The 16,652-nt window shown below is 46.5% G+C and overlaps 1 protein-coding gene and 1 long non-coding RNA gene across 2 annotated transcripts in view; both read left to right on the top strand.

Annotated features, from left to right (window-relative positions):
- Positions 1-16,652, top strand: part of EIF4E3 (eukaryotic translation initiation factor 4E family member 3) — an 82,420-nt gene that overhangs the window by 14,551 nt on the left and 51,217 nt on the right. The gene's annotated exons all lie outside the window — the stretch shown is intronic.
- LOC144894309 (uncharacterized) lies at positions 1,832-2,202 on the top strand. Its single transcript, XR_013624999.1, has 2 exons — positions 1,832-1,961; positions 2,078-2,202. It is a non-coding gene; the product is annotated as an uncharacterized LOC144894309 (long non-coding RNA).

The raw sequence follows: 16,652 nt of genomic DNA on the forward strand, positions 1-16,652 counted from the left end.
GCGTCGAGATTCAATCCCAGGCGAGAGAGCTCAGAGACGAGTTCCCCCCTTCTACTGCCAACCTTGTCTTCCACATCCACATCCACCTCCTCCTCCTCCGCTTCCCCTTCTTCTTCCGCTTTTTCTTCTTCTTCTTCCTCAATGTTTATCGCTGCGTCGAGATTCAATCCCAGGCGAGAGAGCTCAGAGACGAGTGGGTAGACCTCAAGTCTTTCCTGCAGCCCTAAAATGTAGCATCAGTATTTAAGTGATGAATGATGTTCATGAATAGAGATGCCTATTTGTCACAGCCGTGTGTGTGTGTGTGTGTGTGTGTGTGTGTGTGTGTGTGTGTGTGTGTGTGTGTGTGTGTGTGTGTGTGTGTGTGTGTGTGTGTGTGTGTGTGTGTGTGTGTGTGTGTGTGTGTGTGTGTGTGTGTGTGTGTGTGTGTGTGTGTGTGTGTGTGTGTGTGTGTGTGTGTGTTTTGTTTTTTTTAAGGGCTAATTTCTTCATCAGTTTTGTGTTTTAAGTCACAAGCCTGTCGACAGCATTTTCAAAGTACTATTACAAGTTAGGAGCAGGGTGCTGGGAATCACCACCAAAAATCACAATCAAAATGAACCAAAGTCAACACAAACAGGGCTTCAGCCGCAATGGAAGTATGAGAAGGACCGACTCTCATTATTCTACTCAACACAGAATTAACAAAGGAAAAGGACGAAGCTCACAAATACGAAGACATAACTCTACTACAAATGAGGCTACATGTTGCTTGTGTGACTATCTATGGGGGCCAAACGTTAACATTTAGTAAACTCACTGTACAAACCTCAAAACCGCAACAATATATATATATGTATGTGTGTGTGTGTGTGTGTGTGTGTGTGTGTGTGTGTGTGTGTGTGTGTGTGTGTGTGTGTGTGTGTGTGTGTGTGTGTGTGTGTGTGTGTGTGTGTGTGTGTGTGTATGTAGATATGTGTGTGTGTGTGTGTATGTATAAATAGGTGTGTATGTATATATAGATATAAAATACAGAACGCAACAACCCTTATATACCCGATTGTGAAGCCAATCGTCAAATGCACCTGTCTTTACATTTTGTCACGCCACCTGTGATATAATCCTGTTGTTGACTTCTTGCTGCGAAAGACAATCGGTGACATGGTTCTTTCAACAAAGACATCACCGAAGGGTAAAATAAACTCACCAGATTGATATACTGAGTTCAGAAAGTAAACCCAAGTCAAGAAAAAAAAATAATTCCATATTAAATGCTAAGTCTGTATAAAAATGATGAAACTCATATTAACCTTCTATATTATAATTTGAAAGAAAATTCACATTACGCCTACATCAAAATTTTTGTAAAATTAGTTTCTACACAAGTAAGTAAGCATCATGGTAAAAAATACGTCTGTAAGCGATGTCTCAATTTCTTTAATAGTTAAGAAAGATTAGACAAACTTACAATACTGTGTCAAACATAAAGCCACTGTAATTAATATGCCTGAAGAGGGTTCATACATATCATTCAAAGATTTCAATAAAACTAGAAGATATCCATTTATTTTATTTTTTTATTTTTTTATTTTTTTGATACTGAATCGAGGCTCGTGAAAGAGCTGACAACCGCGAGGGAAAGACAGCACAGGGGGACCGCGAGGGAAAGACAGCACAGGGGGACCGCGAGGGAAAGACAGCACAGGGGGACCGCGAGGGAAAGACAGCACAGGGGGGGACCGCAAGGGAAAGACAGCACAGGGGGACCACGAGGGAAAGACAGCACAGGGGGGAATTCGTGATATATGCCGACTTTGAATGTATTCTTGAAAAGATAGATACTGTAGTGAAATTATGTTTGCTCGGAATCCAAGGTGAACCCAGGGTGCTCGCTACGGAAGGGGCCGTCTATAAGAGCGGGACAACCGGGGCGTGCGGTCACTTCAGCGGGACTCACTGTGACATTATCCAGTAGTTGAATGGTATGTACGCCCCTCCCCAAATGCCGCGCTGCGCTAACCATGGTTAAATGGAAACTATCTTTGCTGCTCATGAATGCTCCGATTTGATACCTGTATGTATGTATGTATTTTCACAGGATGTATTACCGATCTAAAATGATATTAAACCTACCCAGAGGTCAAGTCGTGTCTGAGCTTGATTTCCACGACACTTAATATCATTTTATTTCGCCGAATGGCTGCCCACCGGATGATCGTGGTGCTGATTCTCGGAGCCGACCCACACGCTGAAGGATCTGCTACGGCGTTTGCTCATTGGCGTTTACACCGCAACCGCTCAGCCGAGCTGAAGCGCCTCTACGTAACGACACGGAGCGCTGTGCACGGCCGGCGTCAACTCTCGCAGCGGAGACAGCCAACCGACTGCATCGATCGATCGCTTCGCGCAGGGGCCATGTCGTAGATTACTTAATCGTAATCCCTCTCCTGTCATCGCTCCTGCACTGCTCGCCTCGGAGAGGAATGCCCAGCGGAGGACCCGTCGAGCTAGCTCCAGCAACGGAGCTCCGACTACTCTCGCTGCCGGCCTGCCTCGAAAGAAGGGACGTCGCAAGCCTTTTTGCGGGACCGCGTCGTCAAAACGCGACCTGCTCTCATGCGACCCGAACGCCAGAGCAGGCGTGGCGGACTACGGCTCGATGCCTGGAGCACGACGCTACTGGGCAACGTCCTGCGGCTGATACCCCGTCGGAACGACGGACCCGCTTGGAGCCGCCAGCCGACCCGTCCGATCACAGCTCGGAAGCGCTAACGGCTCCGTCCGAGGGATTCATCCTAGATATGCGTGCCTCGGCCCGAGTTGAGATTCCCACGTGAGTGATCACGTCTCCCATGTCGGCCATGCCTCCACACGACCGGCTCTCTCCGACCACTCGCTACTCGGTGGCCCATCTCCTATGCGCTGATCGCGCACAGCTCGTCGGAATCACGCCGTCACGACCGGCTCACTCCGACCACTCGCTACTCGGTGGCCCATCTCCTCTGCGCTGATCGCGCACTGCTCGTCGGAATCACGCCATGTCTCTCTCACGACCGGCTCCACTCCGACCACTCGCTACTCTGTGGCCCATCTCCTCCGCGTGAATCGCGCACTGCTCGTCGGAATCACGCCGTGTCTCTCTCACGACCGGCTCCACTCCGACCACTCGCTACTCTGTGGCCCATCTCCTCCGTGCGAATCGCGCACTGCTCGTCGGAAGCACGCCGGCACGACCGGCTCACTCCGACCACTCGTTACTCGGTGGAACCACCACCTCCTCCACGCGAATCGGGGCCTCCATCCTGATTCTGATCACCTCCTCGCCGCACGTTGCTCCCTTTTGCGGGCCCTACTCGGCGAGGCCCACGACGATCGGCATGGCCCTCGATTCCGTTCGTTGCTCGGAATCACCACCTACGCGAAGCCACACGTGGCACCCATCGCGGCCCTCTCTGCGGCCCAACGCCGGCGATTCCTATCGCTGATCGACGGAACCCCTCTTACGCGCGAGTCACGCACCGCACCGTCGCTGGATGGAGTCACTACAATGCACGACGCGCCAGTTGCGCGCGCCGCTTCTTCGCTGGATGAACCCCTTTGCTTGCGGTTCCTCTCGCGGGCCCCACCGGCGATTCTGATCGCGGCCGGCAATCCCACCTGCATGTGGCTACGTCCCGAGGCCGGCGAACACCGCTGCCCGGAATCGCCTCAATGGAGGCTCGCTTGACACCATGCGAGGACTCGTCGCAGCACGGATGAATTTCTAAGGGCGTCGAGCGGGACCTTCATAGCCTTTCACGGCACTCGGGTTCTGCTTATGATGCTTATGCATCTGTTAGGCTTCTGTTATGATGGAAGAACTACCATGTGTAGTTCTTCGTTCGTTCTTCTTCGTTCATCTTCGTCCTTTGTTTACTCGATTTGGTGTTCCCGCTCTCAAACGGCGTTTTCGTGTAACACCTGCGACCGTGTAAACATGCTGTGCATGGAATGTATGTGGACCGAATGCTATCATTCTTTTTCACACACCCCGCGTCCCGCGTTTCACCCTATTATTTAATTTGATAAGCTGTTGGATTGAGTTAATGTGGTGATGATGTAGAGCAGGCTTGACGGACCGACAGGCCCCACTGCATCCTTCATGCTCAATGCACCTCCAATGAGATGCTACTTCAGGGCGTTATATGTTTTCGCTCCTTAGTCGTGCAGTCTATCGCTGCCCAGCATGCACGCCATCTCGACTCGGCGTGCTCGCCCCTCGACTCGGCGGGCTCACCCGCACTGGAGCAACAGGCCGAGCTCGCCTTTCGGTTTCCCTCGTACGCGGTGCGCCCTAGACATTACTTTCGCCCGTCGGCCGGGTTCGTATCATTGACAATGAAACCCGTCGGCAGGTTCGTATCTGTATACCGATCTCGAGCTCGCTCGAATGCTGCTGCCCAATGGCCGCGAGACTTTAGATTTCGGATTTGATGACGTCATCGACTATATCACGCGTTTGCTTTACAGCGTCGTACTTGCGTGCGTACATTAGCGTCGTACATTAACGTACTTGCGTGCATCCCGCGATCTCATCGGGGATTCGTTTACATTACCCTGTACCTTGGTAAACTACGTACCATTTGTCCTTTACGTAAACGACGTAGACAACGTAACGCGGCGCTACCTCAGGGTCGCGCGCCAGCGCCATTTAGGGAGTACACGGTGACCTCGTGAAATGGTGACATACATTGAGCGTCGCGCCAGACTCCCTTGCCACCTGCGCGCGCATGTAACGGGGGCACCGTACTGCCTGCTCGCCCTTGACGCTGGGCTCGCTGTTTATCGGCCAGAGCTCTTGGCTCGTACATTTCGAGACTGCGAGACGCCTCGTCTGATTCCTTTTTCCCTCAGCCTGACCCAGACTGTGAAGGTCGTCTGTCTTCGGTATGCCGCGCGCTGCTGCATCCTCGGGGGGTGGGGTCGGGTGCCTTACGGGTGCCTTACCAGATGTTTCGGCTACCTCGATAATCTTACGGTTTGTGGATATGTCCATATGACCATGATTCCTAATCTGCAGCGCTTCCTTGGGGTCGCGCTGGTATCACTCATGTGCTCGAGGTTACGTGCGAATACTCCCTACGCACAATGGATAGATCTTCTGGGGTACACCGTGACCCATGGAGCGTCTGCGTCTGCGACCTTTTCTCGACATGGCCCCTCCCTGTGATTGGGCCACCTCGCCCCTTTGTGGGGGCCCGGGTGGGTATTGTTGCTCGCCCGGGTGCCGTCCGGTCTACCGACTCCCACCTCGCCCTTGTGGATGGCGTCCATGGATGCTTTGTGTCTTTGTGCGTGACTTTGAGTCCATGGATGGTCGATCCGAGCCATTCCATGAAGGTGTTGCATGGATGGTTTGGTCGGCCATCCGTGGATGGACAGTCCATCTGGGGAGATGGCTGTCTTTGGGTCTCTGTGCCACTGCGTCCGTGGATGGTCGATCCATCCGCGGTCCGGCTGGATCCGTGCTGGATCCGTGCCATGCAATGATGGCGTTGTCGATCCATCCGCGGGCCGGCTGGATCCGTGCTGGATCCGTGCCATGCAATGATGGCGTTGAATGGATGGATCGGTTGGACATCCGGGGATGGCCAATCCATCCGGGACATCTGACATGACAATCATCTCGACATCGAGACCATCCACCCGGGACAACGCTGGGACAAACATGGTTTGTCCAGCCGAGGCTCTCTCGGTCTGCCGATCTTACCCGATCCTCCGCGCGCGCTGTGCCGCTGGACAGGATTGCCATATGCATCCCGGGGGTTCTGCACGCTTCGCTGGCTTCGGTCGTTTTAGCCATGCCGGTCGTCCAGACAGCCTTCAGAGGCTGCTCGTGTCTCGTGCGATCGCTGCCAACGGTAGATTTGCGTGTGAGTTTGCGTTTTGTAATGCGTATGGACTTTTGGGAGCCAGGGCAGGTACAGACTTACTGTAGTGCTTACTGTAATGACTCACTGTAGCGCCCTCCTGTCAAGTACTCTTACTTACTGTTAAGGGGGGCTACTGCTTTATACATCTTCCACATTGACACACCTTCCTGACATGTTGCCTTGCGACGAATGGACAGTCGCTCTTCGTCAAGGCGCACCTTATGCCATGTGTTGCGTAATGCTAAGGTATACCTTATCCATCTAGCTGCTATGCCGACTACCCCACGGGAAGACTCCTGCTACCCACGGGCTCATCGTCTTCTCCCTGGGATGACCACTGCTTGCTCGGTTCGATATCTTCTTGACTGGGATATCCTCCTCAATCCTGCTATTTCTGGGGATTGATGCTATCCCGGCTTACAGGTTGCAGTAACCCTGCCATCGACATGGATTGACGTGACCATTCGTTTATTGCTGATGCTTGGGCAACCAGCCGAGCGGCAGTATAGTTTTAACGGCGGGGAGAATGTAGTGAAATTATGTTTGCTCGGAATCCAAGGTGAACCCAGGGTGCTCGCTACGGAAGGGGCCGTCTATAAGAGCGGGACAACCGGGGCGTGCGGTCACTTCAGCGGGACTCACTGTGACATTATCCAGTAGTTGAATGGTATGTACGCCCCTCCCCAAATGCCGCGCTGCGCTAACCATGGTTAAATGGAAACTATCTTTGCTGCTCATGAATGCTCCGATTTGATACCTGTATGTATGTATGTATTTTCACAGGATGTATTACCGATCTAAAATGATATTAAACCTACCCAGAGGTCAAGTCGTGTCTGAGCTTGATTTCCACGACAGATACCACTTCTTCAAATCCAAACGAATCATCCACGAATACATATCAAAAACATACTCCTTGTGGTTTCTGTTATTATATCAAATCATCCGTTGGCGATGAATACAACAAACAAGAACTTTATAGGGGGAAAGACGCGGCTTATGAGTTTGTAAAACGATTAGAAGCAGACTGTGTGCTCTCAACGTTTATAATAGAACAAACCAATAAACCGATGAATCCTCGAACAAAAGAAGAAGAAACAGAATTTGAGCAGCCAAATAGCATGTCATATTTGTGAGGAGAAAATTGATGAGAAGAAAATCAAGGGTGTAAAGGTTAGAGATCATTGTCATCTCACCGGTAAATATAGAGGCTCATAAAAATTGTAATCTTAATGATAAATCTCCCACTTTCATTCCCATATTTTTTTCACAACAACTCCCATTATGATACGCACATATTCATTAATGAACTTGCAAAGACGTCCGGATACATTCCAGCAATTCCTAACACAGATCAGAACTACATTTCATTCACAAAAACAGTTCCTTCAACCATAAAATTTACTCATTCAAAAATAATTTTTGAAAAGCATATTACAGCCCACATCAGATTTCTTTACACATTTAAATTGATGGCAAGTCCATTATCTAACTTGGCATCAAATATTAAAAACTTTCCAAGTCTTTCAGAGCATGTATCAAATCAAAAATAAATTGAACTCCAATCACAAAAGGGGATATACAGTCACGTGAAAAAGTAAGTACAGCCCCATGTAAAGTTTTGACTTTTTCAACATATTTCAACATGCAGCTGTTTGATCTTCATTTCAGCGGTGTTGATAGATGGAGGTGATATACAGACTTGGCATTTAATATGGAATTTTTTTTTTTTTTCTTGACTTGGGTTTACTTTGTGAACTCAGTATATCAATCTGGTGAGTTTATTTTACCCTTCGGTGATGTCTTTGTTGAAAGAACCATGTCACTGATTGTCTTTCGCAGCAAGAAGTCAATAACAGGATTATATCACAGGTGGCGTGACAAAATGTAAGGACAGGTACATTTGACGATTGGCTTCACAATCGGGTATATAAGGGTTGTTGCGTTCTGTATTAGTGGAAAACAACTGCTGCACGTCTACAAAAGTTATTGCCGCTTCCTCTGGAGATGGTCCGTCAACTTGACAATGCTGTTTGTCATGGAGTGGTGGCTTTACGAAATTCTGGCATGAAACGGCGTGCTGTTGCTCGGCAGTATGGCATCACTCAAGGTCAGGTGTCAAAGATCCTGAAACTAAATGCTCAGAGGGGTGTCCCTACTCCAATACCGAGGCCAGGACATCCACGCAGAACCACAAGGAGAGATGATCGCCAGCTGCACCGGTTAGTCTGCAATGGCCGTACCAAGTCAGCTAATCGGCTTAGGGCTGAGTGGCAGCAACTGACAAATGTGCCTGTATCCAGAAGGCTAGTCAACCAACAACTGGTTCAAACAGGCTATCGTGCCAGGCATCCCCTGAGAAAGCCACGCCTGACCAGACAACACAGCCAGCGCCGATTGCAGTGGGCCAGAGAGCACCGTCAATGGCAGCCAGGACACTGGAATCATGTGACCTTCAGTGACGAGTCTAGATTTCTGGTCTATCGTCAAGATGGCCGCGTCCGAGTGCGCAGACAAGTGCATGAAGCCCACAACGAAGATTGTATAGTGCCAAGAGTCCAAGCTGAAGGTGGTGGGGTGACCGTTTGGGCTGCTTTTCATGCAGGGGGCAAAACTGACCTGGTTGTTCTGAATGGAAACCTGAAACAGTTCAAGTACAGGGTCATTCTGGAAGAAACATTGCTTCCATTTGCTCGTGCAGCCTTTCGAGGAAACTTTGTCTTCCAAGATGACAATGCACGGCCTCATCGTGCTCACATGATCCAACACTTTCTTGCTGACCGTGGTGTAGAGCATATGGAGTGGCCTGCCATGTCCCCGGATATGAATCCGAAAGATAACTTGTGGGCAGAATTAACGCGTCAAATCGACAACTTGGACCAGCAGCCCACCTCTGTGCGTGAATTGCAGCAGACTATTGTCACTGCATGGCAAGCGATTCCTGTCCAAACCTTGGCAAATGTCGTGAACAGCATGCCTCGACGTGTACGTGCTCTCCTGAATGCTCGTGGGGGTCACACGAAGTACTGAACTGTAATTTTACTGTCCGTAATCCCAGTCATAATTTAGCTTTTGTTTTTGTTGAATTTTTTTTTGGCTATTGTGCAAAATAAAGAGATACTTCTGGAAAACGTACAGAGGTTTAACACAGTACTGTCCGTGAATTGAGTTTGATATCAGTTTGCATCACTTTCAAGGATCAATTTATTTGTTTTGAAATGACAAATGTGGTTTTTGTTTCTTTTAAAGGTCACATTAACAAAATCTAGAATAATTTCAACATAATTCCAATGAACTTTTGGTTCTAAGACATCTTGAAAAGTAAGTTCACCCCCACAAAAAAAATATTCCATATTAAATGCCAAGTCTGTAGTATGGCAAGTATCATGAGGCATTTACATTTTGTCGTCCATTGTATGGTTGAAATAAACATGGATGCAAATTTCGCATGTGGAAAAAGTAAGTACACCCCTACATTTATCACTACTTCAAATACCTAAAATTAGAATCAGGTGCACCAGCTCAGGTGCAAATGATGAGCACATCGTTAGAGAGGACCTTGGAGGAACCTGTCTTATTTAAACCTCAGACATTTAGTTTGGTTTGCTCTTTGTTGTTGAAGTGTGCGGCATCACCATGCCTAGATCAAAAGAGCTCTCTGAGGCCTTCAGAAAGAAGGTTATAGATGTAATGCCTACGATTCTGGGAAGGGATTTAAAAAGATCTCCAAACAATTTGAAATCAATCATTTGACTGTCCGGAACATCATCTTCAAGTGGAGAAGATTCCAAACAACTGCCAACTTGTTTAGTCCAGGCCGCCCCAGCAAGTTCAGCCCGAGAGCAGACCGGAAGATGCTGAAAGAAGTCTCTAAGAACCCCAGAATGTCATCACGGGACCTACAGGTAGCTCTTGCCACTGTTGATGTCAAAGTGCACGAGTCTACCATTAGAAAGAGGCTGCACAAATTTGATCTATATGGGAGGTGTGCCAGGAGGAAACCTTTGCTGTCCAGAAAGAACATCAGGGCAAGACTAAAGTTTGCCAATGAAAACCTAGGCAAAGACCAGCCCTTCTGGAACAATGTGCTCTGGACAGATGAGTCAAAGGTAGAGCTATTTGGTAGTGCTGTTAGCTAGATTCAAAATCCCGTCTCGGAACCGTCTCGATAAATTTTCAATTTTCATAACGGGATCTCGGATCGGCTCGGTTCCCGGCAAAGTAAAAAAAAAAAAAAAAAATAAAAAAAAATAATAAGGCTTCAAAAATAATGGACTTTCATTACAATATATAAACAACAATGAAAAAAATTCATTTCTGATGTTGAGTACTTAAATTCTGACTTAGCTTCCATTTACCGGGATGAAATAAAATACACCGCCTACATGCAGATGATCGGCCACCGACGGGATCGGGTTATCTCATTACAGTTTGTATTGTCGTGTAATTTCTTGCTCAGAATGTCAGAGGGAGAAAATATTTCTGCCCAGGCATATTCGAGTCCCGGTTGGAGTTTCATTATCATTTTGTGAGTTGTGATCGCCAAGGGGCTCGCTACCCCCCCCCCCCCCCCACCCCGTTCCCCTCCCCTCCCCCGCCCGGCAATGCCGGGTACTTCTGCTAGTAAATTATAAAGCAGGCGGTGTAGTGATCACCCCCCCCCCCCCCCCTCCTCCTTATTTTGACTCTGTGACTAAAGTAAACGTAATCAACTTATCAGGCCTAAAGTTGAGATAAGATAACCAAAATACTTTCACATTCAAACCGTCAAACCAAACCCCGAGGGATTCTTACAATTTATAGATTTAGCGTTGCAATTAAACATAAATGTTCATCAAAAACTAATTTCATAAAACTACATAATGTATTGTACTTGTATTAATACATTGTGTGTAGAATAATCCGTTATAAACGTGTTTTTAATCTAAATAAACATCGTCGCTCCATTCACGGGGCTCGAGCGAGTCCCTCGATATTAATGTGCAAAAGACCATAGCAACCACATTCCGTAACTCGTCTCCAAGGACGGACACGTGACCGCAGTGGGGCGGGGCGAGGCGGAGTGATACAGCGGAAGGATTCAACGGTTTAAATAAAGCCGCGATGAGGCGGATTTTCATTGGGACCTTTATCCTGATGTCGTTACCTCCGCCACCAAAGGTCGATGGAGATTATGTTTTCACTCCTGTCTGTTTGTCCGTTTGTTTGTGAACACAATATCTCAAAAAGTTGTGGACGGATTCGGACGAAATTTTGTGGAGATGCAGCGTATGTGACAAGGACGACATGATTAGATGTTGGTGAAGATCCGGATCCGGATTCGGATTCGTTTGCAGTGCATTGTTTGTTGACGAGGGGAAAATCCTGGAACAGTGAGTTTACTTTATCTATCATCGTTTGTGTCAGTTCAGCTGCACTTGCGAAAAATGATGCTTGTGCAGAAGCAGAGTAATGAAAGCAAGGCTCAATAAATGCCTCTATTATGGAAAATATCTGCAAGAAGTTGGAATTTTAACCGGGATTTTTTTACCGAGAAATTGCGTCAATCAATTTATCTCGGGACCGTCCCGAGACCGTCTCGAAAGCCGAAACCGCCGGGATTTCGTCCCGGTCTCGGCTCGGTTGACAGCCCTACTATTTGGCCACAGTACCAGAAGACATGTTTGGCAAAAACCAAAGACAGCATTTGACCACAAGAACCTGATACCAACTGTAAAGCATGGTGGTGGAAATATGGTTTGGGGCAGCTTTGCTGCATCAGGGCCTTGGCAGCTCACCATCATAGAATCCACTATGAATTCTTCATTGTACCAGAGGGTGCTTGAGGATAATGTGAGGCCATCTTTCGGAAAGTTGAAGCTCAACCGAAGGTGGACCTTGCAACATGACAATGACCCTAAACATACCAGTAAATCCACCAAGGAATGGCTGAAAAGAAAGAAATAGAGGGTTCTGGAATGGCCAAGTCAAAGCCCGGATCTAAATCCCATCGAGATGTTGTGGGGGGATTTGAAACGAGCTGTGCATGCAAGAAACCCCTCAAGCATCGCACAGCTGAAAGAATTCTGCATGGAGGAGTGGGCAAAAATTTCTCCCAGTCGGTCAGAGACTGGTAGACAGTTATAAGAAACGCCTACTTGAGGTTGTTTCTGCCAAGGGGCAATACCACCTATTAGAGCCAAGGGTGTACTTACTTTTTCCACATGTGAGATTTGCATTTATGTTTAAATTTAGATTGTACAATGGACTACAAAATGTAGATGTTTCATATTTGTTGTGTTATATCACCTTTATCTGTCGGTGTTGTTGAGGTGAAGATCGAATAGCTGTGTTGAAATATGTTGGAAAAGTCAAAGCTTTGCATGGGGTGTACTTGCTTTTTCACGTGACTGTATATATGTATAATATTCTCTGGAGCTCAAAGGAAGAAAGAGCAGAGGAGGAGGAGAAAGCAAGGAAAGTAAGGGTAATGAGGGAAACAGAAGTGAGGGAGCAAGGGAAGAGGAGGAAAGCATAGCAAGGGAAGCAATGGAAATGGAAGCGAGGGAAGAGGAGAAGTGGGAAGAAGTGAAAGCAAGGTTTGAGAAGGAAATTAAAGCAAGGAAAGCAAAGGTTGAGAAGGAAGCAAGGGCAGCATGGGATGAGGAGGAAAGGATAGCAAGGGTAGCAAGGGAAGAGGAGGAAAGGGTAGCAAGGGCAAAAAGGGTAGCAAGGTTGGCAGCAAGGGTAGCAAGGGCAGCAAAGGAAGGGGTAGTAGGAGTAGCAGGGGCAGCAAGGGAAGGGGTAGTAGGAGTAGCAGGGGCAGCAAGGGAAGTCGGGAGTAGCAGGGGTAACAAAGGAAGAGGAGGAAGTAAGGGCAACAACAGAAGGGGTGATAAGGGCAGCAAGGGAAGAGGTAGTAGGGGTAACAACGGATGAGGAGTGAATACATGGAAATAAAGAACATATTATAGATGATAATGATGATGGAATCGATAAAAATAATTATATATTAAAATTAATTAATTTCAAATTAAATAAAAAAATTATTTTTCTGAAATGTACTCGAGATTAATATTATGATAGGTAATGCCACCCCTTCTTCCTGTTGTTAAATCGGTTTGTATTCCTCGGGTTTCTATCTTTATCCAATTTTTGTCTTTCTTTATCATATAAACTATCGCTTTGCTATCATATAGTTTCTTTAGTATTGAAATCGTGTATTTGTTGTATGCTATTTATGCTTTCACATATATCATTATCCTCACCAAGCGGGTAATAATCTTCTTTTTGAGTGAGTTTTAAATTGGATAGGTCTTGTAGATTTATTTAAAAGGCCCAGTTATACCCTAAATCAGGCATATCATACCCCCATCTTTTATGTATCCCTGCGCATCCTAAGAGCGTGACCAAGGTTGGCGTCAGGAAGGGCATCCGGCCATAAAAACATTGCCTCAAACAGGGAACCATGATTGTAATGGGGCCCGCAAGGCTAACCCCCGCTCTAGCGGGGAAAAATGGCCTTAAAAAAACGATCATATATATATATATATATATATATATATATATATATATATATATATATATATATATATATATATATATATATATATATATATATATATATGTATATATATATATATATGTGTGTGTGTTCAAAAAGTATCCGACCTTTATTTTTCGTGCGTAAAAAAAAAAGAAGCTAGGGAGGCGTTGATTGGTGCACGTATGTAGGCGATCTTAATGCGCACGCGTGAATTTTTTCCCACCTGCAGAAGCTGTCATTCGACGGCAGACCGCCGATGAGTGAGGACATGTAAGTGAGCGCCGTCGTATTTTCGTTTTTGACAAAATGACGGAAAAACTTGAACAACGCTACTGCATCAAATTTTGTGTTTCATCAAACTTGCATCAAAACTGCAACTTGGTTTCTGGGTCGTACCCTTAAACCCAGGACTCATCGCCAGTGATCACTGTGCTGAGTAAGCTGGGATCGCTGTTCACAGTCTCCAGCATGTCCTGTGTGATCTCCAAACGGAGTTGCTTCTGCTCAATCGTTAGCAGCTTTGGTACGAACTTCGCTGAGATTCTCCTGAAGCCCAAATCCTCCTTCATAATGGAATGAACGGTGTTGAATCTTGCGGATCGTTTCCACTTGGGAATCGCCAAGCTTTACACAAAATTTGATGCAGTAGCGTTGTTCAAGTTTTTCCGTCATTTTGTCAAAAACGAAAATCCGACGGCGCTCACTTACATGTCCTCACTCATCGGCGGTCTGCCGTCAAGTGACAGCTTCTGCAGGTGGGAAAAAATTCACGATCGTGCGCATTAGGATCGCCTCCATATGTGCACCAATCAACGCCTCCCTAGCTTCTTTTTTTTTACGCACAAAAAATAAAGGTCGGATACTTTTTGAACACAGTAGTATATACATATATACATATACAGTCACGTGAAAAAGTAAGTACACCCCTACATTTATCACCATTTCAAATACCTAAAATTAGAATCAGGTGCACCAGCTCAGGTGCAAATGAGTCGAACATCGTTGGAGAGGATCTTGGAGGTACCTGTCTTATTTATACCTCAGACATTTAGTTTGGTTTTCTCTTTGTTGTTGAAGTGTGAAGATGTTGTGAAGATGGTGTTGTTGAAGAAGATGTGAAATTATTCTCCGGTGAATGCTACCTGAAGCGACAGAGAGGGGTCTGGACCCCACCATGCCCATTGGTTTGGATGCTGCATGGAAGCCTGGTGTTGGCTTAGCGGTTAGGGTGCCGGCTTGGGATCCTAGGATCCTGGGTTCGAATCCCGGTCGATCGCTGAATTAACGCCAGGGGGGTTGACTCAGCCTGTCATCCTTCCAAGGTCGGCAAATTGAGGACCAGCTTGCTGGGATGAATGATCCCGGTGTGTACCCCGATTTAGAATAGGCACACCGTATCCCTGCGCATCGTAAGAGCGTGACCAAGGGTTGGCGTCAGGAAGGGCATCCGGCCATAAAAACATTGCCTCAAACAGGGAACCATGATTGTCATGGGGCCCGCAAGGCTAACCCCCGCTCTAGCAGGGAAAAATGACCTTAAAACGATCATTCATTCATTCATTTTGTTGTTGAAGTGTGCGGCGTCACAATGCCGAGATCAAAAGAGCCCTCTGAGGCCTTCAGAAAGAAGGTTATAGATGCCTCCAAGTCTAGGAAGGGATTTAAAAAGATCTCCAAACAATTGGAAGTCAATCATTCGACTGTCCCGAAGATCATCTGCAAGTGGAGAAGATTCCAAACAACTGCCAACTTGTTCAGGCCAGGCCGCCCCAGTAAGTTCAGCTAGAGAGCAGACCGAAAGATGCTGAAAGAAGTTTCCAAGAACCCCAGAATATCATCACGGGACCTACAGGTAGCTCTTGCCACTTTTGATGTCAAAGTGCACGAGTCTACCATTCGAAAGAGGCTGCACAAATTTGATCTACATGGGAGGTGTGCCAGGAGGAAACCTTTGCTGTCCAGAAAGAACATCAGGGCAAGACTAAAGTTTGCCAATGAACACCTCGGCAAAGACCAGCACTTCTGGAACAATGTGCTCTGGACAGATGAGTCAAAGGTTGAGCTATTTGGCCACAGTACCAGAAGACATGTTTGGCGAAAACCAAAGACAGCATTTGACCACAAGAACCTGACACCAACTGTAAAGCATGGTGGTGGAAATATTATGGTTTGGGGCAGCTTTGCTGCATCAGGGCCTGGGCAGCTCACCATTATATAATCCACTATGAATTCTTCATTGTACCAGAGGGTGCTTGAGGATAATGTGAGGCCATCTGTCGGAAAGTTGAAGCTCAACCGAAGGTGGACCTTGAAACATGACAATGACCTTAAGCATACCAGTAAATCCACCAAGGAATGGCTGAAAAGAAAGAAATGGAGGGTTCTGGAATGGCCAAGTCAAAGCCCGGATCTAAATCCCATCGAGATGTTGTGGGGGGATTTGAAACGAGCTGTGCATGCAATTGTGCACGCTGTGCAACAATTTTTTGTTGAATAAATTATTGCAAAGTCAATTTCTCCATTGTTTTTTGTTCAATTAGATCACCTTTATCTATAGATACTGTTTAAATGAAGATCAAATGTTGATATGTCCACATATGTTAAAAAGATTTTAAAAAACATTTCATGGGGTGTTCTTACTTTTTCCACATGCAAAATTTGCATTTATGTTTATTTAAATTAAACAATGGACTACAAAATGTAAATGTTCCATGATATTTGTTATATTATATCACCTTTATCTATCAATATTGTTGAAAGGAAGATCAAATCGCTCCATGTTGAAAAAGTCAAAACTTTACATGGTGTGTCCTTACTTTTTCACGTGACTGTATAATGTATATAGTGTTGTGGTTTTGAGTTTTGTACAATAAAGGTTAATTTCCCCCTCATAGTTTAGTCACAATACAACACGTAGCCTCGCGATAGTTCAGTTATTTCTTAGTATGTGTAAGAATAGTCCTTTTCCTGTGTTAGTTTTGCGTTGAATAGAAAAATGAGAGTTAGGTTTCCATTGCTTATGATGCCTCGATTCTTTGGTTGGTTTGGCGCGAAATACCACGAGGCAGGCCTGGCAAGTCGAGGCAAGAACGAAGGAGGGCGGAGGAGAAGCTGACGGTAAGCACGAGCCGCCAATCAGGGCTCGAAGGGAGTGGCTGTGGCACTGCGTCACAAGGCGTGGTTAGAACATTCGAGGGGGCTAAGGGTGTGGCAATAAACACCTTTGCGAACAGCCA

Source organism: Myxine glutinosa, chromosome 11, assembly GCF_964187855.1.
Source record: "Myxine glutinosa chromosome 11, kmMyxGlut1.1, whole genome shotgun sequence".
Classification (NCBI taxonomy): Eukaryota; Metazoa; Chordata; class Myxini; order Myxiniformes; family Myxinidae; genus Myxine; species Myxine glutinosa.